Source organism: Cyprinus carpio, chromosome A12, assembly GCF_018340385.1.
Source record: "Cyprinus carpio isolate SPL01 chromosome A12, ASM1834038v1, whole genome shotgun sequence".
Lineage (NCBI taxonomy): Eukaryota > Metazoa > Chordata > Actinopteri > Cypriniformes > Cyprinidae > Cyprinus > Cyprinus carpio.
Window position 1 is genome coordinate 11,694,534 of NC_056583.1, and position 7,757 is coordinate 11,702,290.

Here is a 7,757-nt window from a genome sequence, read left to right on the forward strand (position 1 = left end):
GGGGTCGCTTTCCTACGCAACACCCGTGAACAATGAACCAACAGTCAAAGCATAATCCATTAACTGAGCAAGTGACAAACGCGTTCACTCGCGTCTTAGCTCAGATCGTAGAGGTTGATTTACGCCATCACCAAGGAAAACAAAACAAAAAAAAAAAAAAAAAAAAAAAAACACACCCACACACACTATCAGAAGACAGTCAGGTGAATCTGCATAGTACGCAATTGCTAAATATTCTCCATATTAATCCAAAAACAGACAAGGGTCTCCGATCAGCAAATGACATCTGGAGGGCTAGACAGAGAGAGATAATCCAGGTAGGCGATAATAGTCCAGGTAGGGGCAAACAGAGTCCAAACGGCAATATGACAGGGCAATCCAAAAACAAAGGCAGAGATATACAGGTATACACAGGAAAACAGGACAAAACCATGACAATAAACTGACTCCATATCACAGATACCACTAGGAGAGTGGCAAACGCAGAACAATATTCAGCAACTTAAGCAGGAGCTGCGTGGGTGTTATATAGTGTGTGTAATAGCTTTCAGGTGAGTCTGTGATTGGTATTAGCTGTGTGCAATCACTGCAATGGATGATGGGAAATGTAGTCCAGGGTATAGTGTAACAGTCTGTGTAGTGTGAGAGTCCATGTAGTGAGCGTGTGACCTCTGGTGGTGAGTGAACGGAAGTTCGTAGACTGGATTCATGACAACAGTAGTCAACATTTGAAATGGATCAAAAATGTTCATTAAAGTTGTTTTAAGTCAAGAACGCATTTTGGTATTAGGTTTTAGGACAACTTTGATGAAAGGTTTTGATCTACTTCAAATGTTGACTACTATATTTTCCCTCTACTTTACAAAAGGCTGGCTTTGGTACCAAAAGGTCCTCACAGTGACAGTGTTAATCTTTTCTACACAATTCAACATGGCTGCGAGGGATAGGGAAACTGTCTGTATGTTTATAAACATCATCCGTTTACAAATAGTGATTTTATTGAGATAATTGTAGCAGCATGTGATGGACAGCAGTAATTACAATAATTAATGTAGTACAATATCTGCATTGATACGTGTACAGAATACATAGGCATACTGTTTCCATAAAAAAGCAGTCAGAACATCTGCCTATATTGACATGCCTAATAATAAAGATATATTTATATTGAGATATAGGCCATGTATTCAGATTTGCATTTTATATACTCAAGAAATATACATTCTGATTTACAATTATATAGTCATAATATTAACTATAATTTACATTTACATATTCAAACTTACAACTATATTTTTTTGGATTTAATTCTATTTATTCAGAATATTAACTATATATTCAGATGAATTTCTATACACATACTCATGATTTTCATTAATATATTCAGACTTGTATATAAATATATTGCAACTTTCATATATATACTTCATCTTCTTTCAGTGGCACATACATACATCAAAGTGTATATATATATATATATATATATATATATATATATATACACACACACACTTTGATGTATGGATGTGCCACTGGAACAGAAGAGGAGGACAACTGTGGTAATGTGCAACAAAGATACTTTATTTCCAGGAAATAACTGAAGTAGTGGTGTAAACAGGTAAGTGTCAAGTTCATAGAATTCTTAGGTGACTAAGCTGAGATGATAACAGTTATATATATATATAGTCTTTGTAGGTGCAGATTGGAGGAGTGGATGAGATGGGGTCAAGGCTGGAGTGAAAGACACAGAAGACAGGTAAGTATCCAACAAGGTAATCTTTTAAGTCCTTACATAGGAACAACGAGACCAGACGAGGGAGAAGTGGAGAGTGGCTACTTTTTATGCCACACTTGACAAGATCATCTGTGGCAGGTGTGGTGATGGCTGACTGTGTGCAGGTGTTATATAGAAGGGATCCTGGGAAATGTAGTTCCAAGTGGACTAGACTGGTGACTGAGGATAGTGATCGGACTTTATAAGTACTATTAAACAGCGAATATGCTAGTAATATGCATGCTAATAAGCAACTAATTAATAGTGAGAATTGGTCCCTAAATTAAAGTTTAACCTATAATATAATTTTTTTTATAAAATAAAGTGAAGGTGTTAGAACTCTCCCAACATTATAAAAGTAACTGCTTTAGTTTTGAGGTACAGTAAATGTGATCCTACCTGTGATCCCACTTAAATAAAATCAAATGTATTCATACTAGCTTTGATTTCATTAAATAATTTTTGGGGGGCTGTAATCATAGAGAACCTGTGCTGGAAGCCATTTTACAACCACATATATTCCCAGCCAGACTTGTGTAATAAACGGCCCAGTGTGGAAAAAAACTGCTTTGCTGACATGGCATTATAGAAACTGGTTAAGAATGCATGTTTTCGCTTAGGCTTTAGCTCCTTATCTTAGACTCACACTGAGCACTGATGTGCAGGATGTTACTGTTGATAACAAAGAATTACTACTCTCAGTCAAATCGTTTGTAAAACTCAAATTATCTTTCAGCATGGGTGAATTTTCTCTTTGTGAAGGTGTATCTCTTGAATGAATATTTATTGGATAAACTACAAACCTGAATTGGAGGAAAACCAATCAAGGACGTCTACCTGGAGAGAGCTGTTACCTTTTCCATTGGCTGCTTGGTTGATTTAACCACAAGGGACAAACCTTGAAACCAATGCTGTTACTTTCTAAGTATCTCCTAATATTGAAACAGAGAAATTTTACTCGTATAAAAACATTTGGATGAACAAAGTACTAGATCACCAGAGAAAGCAAGCAGAAACTGAAGCACACTGACGTTTTCTACACAAATCCTCTTCTCTTGTCTATTGAGTGAAAGACACAGAAGACAGGTAAGTATCCAACAAGGTAATCTTTTAAGTCCTTACATAGGAACAACGAGACCAGACGAGGGAGAAGTGGAGAGTGGCTACTTTTTATGCCACACTTGACAAGATCATCTGTGGCAGGTGTGGTGATGGCTGACTGTGTGCAGGTGTTATATAGAAGGGATCCTGGGAAATGTAGTTCCAAGTGGACTAGACTGGTGACTGAGGATAGTGATCGGACTTTATAAGTACTATTAAACAGCGAATATGCTAGTAATATGCTTTTCCATTGGCTGCTTGGTTGATTTAACCACAAGGGACAAACCTTGAAACCAATGCTGTTACTTTCTAAGTATCTCCTAATATTGAAACAGAGAAATTTTACTCGTATAAAAACATTTGGATGAACAAAGTACTAGATCACCAGAGAAAGCAAGCAGAAACTGAAGCACACTGACGTTTTCTACACAAATCCTCTTCTCTTGTCTATCCTTGTGAAGCTGAAAAAATATTGCAAGATCTGATTATGTGGTCATGACAGCCTGGAGGGAGTTGTTAAGTCAACCAATCAAAATAACTTTTGATGAGTGAGGATGCATCTGAGTATGTTGAAGAGAGAGAAGGAGAGAGAGCAAGAGAGAGATGAGAAGCAGCGAGCAATGGTGGGAAGTGGAGGGGGTGGGTATGACATTGAACTGATCATCTGCCATTTATCAAGTAACCAGAGACTGAATATAAGTTTTCCTCTCTCGACAGAGTGAAAAGATGAATTGTGTCGGCCAGGCCAGACTCGCTGGTAATGAATAATAAACACTGCCTCAGGTAACCTAGTTGGCCCTCCTACTGAGAGCACCAGTGCCTTGAGCAGAGTGACCGGGGGTCTTTGTTTGAATAACTCATGCCATTCTGCCATCTGGTTTCACCCTATCTTCAGATCACTCCTTCTTAAGCAACTTATCCCTTGCTTTCGGTTTCTCTTGATGGCATACTTACAACATAAGAAAGTGACCGGAGCTTGAGCAAGTTCTGCATCTTGGGGTTCGATAAATTAAATACTGCATCTTCCAGTTGAAGAACAAGATACTTTTATGCTATTTGGCAGATGGAATCAGACCTTTCAGGGGATTTTGCAAATGCGAACAATCCTATTTTTTGCAATCTAAAACCCAAGACTTTTATCATTGTAAACGTCATGCAATCATGCACTTTTTAAGTTCAATATAACATGTCCTCCAAAGAAAAATACATTAGTCATTTTTGTTGTTTTTTTCCTTTACAATGATTCTGATCTTCAATCATAACTGCTCTATTTTCCCTTACTGCCATTTTCCATGATTCTTCCTTATTATAGCTTCCATCTTCTGCTCCTCCAGTTGGCACAAGGCAAACCTGTGCACTACACTTTGTTTTCTCTTCCATTTGGTGATATTTAGAACTCTAAGCTGGATAAACTTAGTGATAGTTCACCCAAAAATGAACTTTCCGTCATGATTTGCTTAAATTGTTTCTCAGAGATCTTTACCGTATGTCTTTAAATGACTTGAAAGACAATGCACAAGCAATATGAACCACCTTCATAACACTTTGAGTACTTTTTGGAGCTCAAAACCTTTGTAACAGCATGGAAAAGAGTATGGAAAACAATATTTCTTCTAATGTATTCTGAAGAACAAGAGGGTTAGTAAATGATGACAGAATTCTCATTATTTTGGGTGAACTTTGGTAGAAGTTTGAGAAAGTTCACTTAGTATTTGCCCTTAGTTCTGTGGGAAAATGTGTCCAAATCAATCGGCCAATGTAACATGCGGGATTTAGACAAGTAATCGCAAAAGAAACTGTATGATTTCTGGATCCCCAATTTAATCCACTTTTACAACAATCTGATTTTTGTTTTTTGCGCTGACATTGAAGAATGTCTCAGCCTGGTCAAGAGAACCAACATAAGCTTTATGTCATTCACAGAGTCTGGCTTCTTATCAACCACTACTTTTGCTGCACTGAACTGACCAGTTATGAGTTGAGAAAGTGCTATTTTTGGACCACCATAAGTCTTTGGATCCCAAAGAGTTAATCAAGGCTTAAACTTACAGAATGTACTTAGAAACTAATCAATAGAACATGCTGCTGAGTTCTCATTGTGTAGCATTCATGTTAAGCTCTCTGCCCCAAAAAAAACAATTTTGTTTCCCTGTTTTTCCTGGCTTTGTTAGATATCACCGCAAAGCTGCCTGGCTTGTTTCGAAAAAAGTGGTGGCTTTGTGTTCCCTGTGTGGCTTTCTTGGCTCTGTGTACCACATTTTCAGGTGCTTTAAATGATTGGAAAGTGACTGTGGCTGTTTCATTGAGAAGTAAGGCATTGGTCCAACCATCTCAATGTAGAAAAACAAATTGTTGCAGAAAACTACTTCTCAATAACCCTTGAATTAACTTCAGCAAGGGACTGAACTTCCTCTAAATACACACTGACAGTCTGCTTATGATCAGCCAGTAGCCTCATTCTAAAACCATTTATTATATTCAGTTCCACAATAAAGCTGTTCTTCCCCATCATTCCTAATGAACTGGCTCTGCATATCCTTTTGTAATCCACAAATCAGAGGGGTAACAACGCATATATGTTTTCATATGATCATGTTTTATGCCATTAATTTAACAGTAGTGCCTGTGTGAATGCAAATGCTGACCTCCTTAACAAAACCTGATTAAAGTGTCACATAATGAATGCACTCCTAAATTAACACCAATTCAGTTGCATTTTACATCAAACCAGTCATCATGTTCCAGATGCAATGTTCAGGCCCTTACAGATTTATCAAAAAGAGGGAATATAGACATTCATACTATAGGCAAATGACAAGGTTATGGTTGCTGGAGCATTCAATCACAGCTCTGAAATAAAACCCTGATGCTATTTTTCTTCATCCCTCAAATGTACATAAAATGCATCCATCACTATTCTGACAGCCATCAGTGGATAACTAACGGCCAGCATGATAATTTGCCAGGCAATTCCACACTGAGAGCAGTAGAATGGATTTAGGTCGGGCTTTGCAGTTGGTAGTTTGGCGGTTAAGTGTTTGGTTTCATTATACGTCAGAGTGCAAGTGCAAGTGCAAGCGAGGCAATGGATAGGGATTTTTTCTGTAAAACACTTCTCATATTTTCAAAAGCTTCAAAATTAAAGACTCCTGCCAGAGCCTGATTTAGACCTACTATCAATCTAGCCTAGACATACTGATGATAATGCAGTACCCTGTAGGATTTACATTGGACAAAGCAAATGCGTGGAATTCAAGGGAAATTATCAGCACTTTCCCATCATTATAGATGCTCCAAAAGAGAAAAATCACCAAAAAAGTGATTGTCATTACGAGTTAGTTACTAAATCATTAATTCAGTTTATTAATTCAAAACATTGATTAATTCAGCAACAAAACAAGTGACTGTCTTTATGTGTGAATTATTGAATAATTAATTCAACTGATTCATTCACAACTACTGATTTGTTCATTTGTTTATAAAAGCTGATTTATTCAGGAGTGATCAATGCAATTGTCAATATTGTGCTTACATTTCAAAAACTTTTTAATATCCAAACATTGACCATACACGTTTATTACACCAAAGTTATTATGCAGAAGAAACACATTTCCTGCTGACGATTCTATTTCTTTCTTGAATGCACATAATTTGAAGCCATATACACCAAATTAAAGAGGTTAAACAGTTAATAATATAAGCAAAACTAACAGTGACCTGTGAGTGGCTATGGTCCTGTGTTGTTTTTGAATACCTTGGAAAATGATGCGCAAATGTTATTAGGCAAATTCAGGATGTAATTCTCACCCACAGATTAGTGCGAGAAGGAAGTGAAAACTGAGGAAGGTGGGAATAGAGAGAAAGGATGAATAAGCCGGAAAGCTTGCTTGTACCACCCCCTCACACTCCCACAGCCTCATCATCTTGCTCGAGGCTATTCCCCATCCTTTAGCAATATTAGTAGGTTTACAGAGAAGGAATCTAGAACTTTCTTAGCACTTCTTTATCTCAACGGGAAATCTCTGAGGGACCAATCAACCCACAGTTTGATTTCAGAGACGAACGAGTCGATCATTCAATCGTACGCCCCTACAAGTAGCCAGTCATAGCTTCTGCATCTAAATACTTGTTTCTGCTCATGAAATACTGCTAAACTTTCCTCTGTTGACCCCAAAATAGGATTTTGTTCTGATGCCAATAATATAATGCTTAACTGAAGTATGTTTAAAGGTTGTATGACTGGGTTTCTTGGCAAATTAAGATGAAGATAGAATGGTTTCCGTTTACGCGGGTGACCCAGGAGAATTTTGTTGTTTGTTTTTATATTAAGTGTAATTAATATAATCTTTGGCATTAGTTGTGTGTTCCTGTGTCCAAATGATAACCAAATGGGAATTTGAGGCCTTGCAACTACTGCCTACTCACTGCAATTTATTGATTACACTCGATGTTTTGTCTTGAATAAAACAAAGGCTGAGGCATGTGTTACTTTTAGTGTTAGGGTTAATGCTTAAAAACTAATTGGTGCAAGTGCCAACTGCTTAGTTTACAGCTGTTAAATCAGCTGGGATTTGGGCTGAAATGCTTTTGAAGCTCATACTCATCACAAACCGACTACATAATTCCACGACAAAGAGTCTTAATGCAAAATCAAGATTATTGTTGCTTGGTGCTCTCTGTTCCTGTGCTTAAAGGGGGAGATATCAGAGAACTGAGTTCAAGCTCTCTAATAGCTGTTTTGGTAAAGTAGGGTTCACTGGAAAAGGATTTTGTTGAGCAAAATCCCACGGTGATGATATGAGAGATCATTTTAGAGAAAATGGTGGACACAATGCTCAGGTTCACATTCGTGTGGAGCTTAAAACAGAATGGCAGACAGATG

The 7,757-nt window shown here is 37.5% G+C and overlaps 1 long non-coding RNA gene across 1 annotated transcript; it reads left to right on the top strand.

Annotated features, from left to right (window-relative positions):
- The first annotated feature begins 1,590 nt into the window (after positions 1-1,590).
- Positions 1,591-6,259, top strand: LOC122147108. Its single transcript, XR_006161426.1, has 3 exons — positions 1,591-1,756; positions 3,593-3,658; positions 3,771-6,259. It is a non-coding gene; the product is annotated as an uncharacterized LOC122147108 (long non-coding RNA).
- The last annotated feature ends 1,498 nt before the right edge of the window (positions 6,260-7,757 follow it).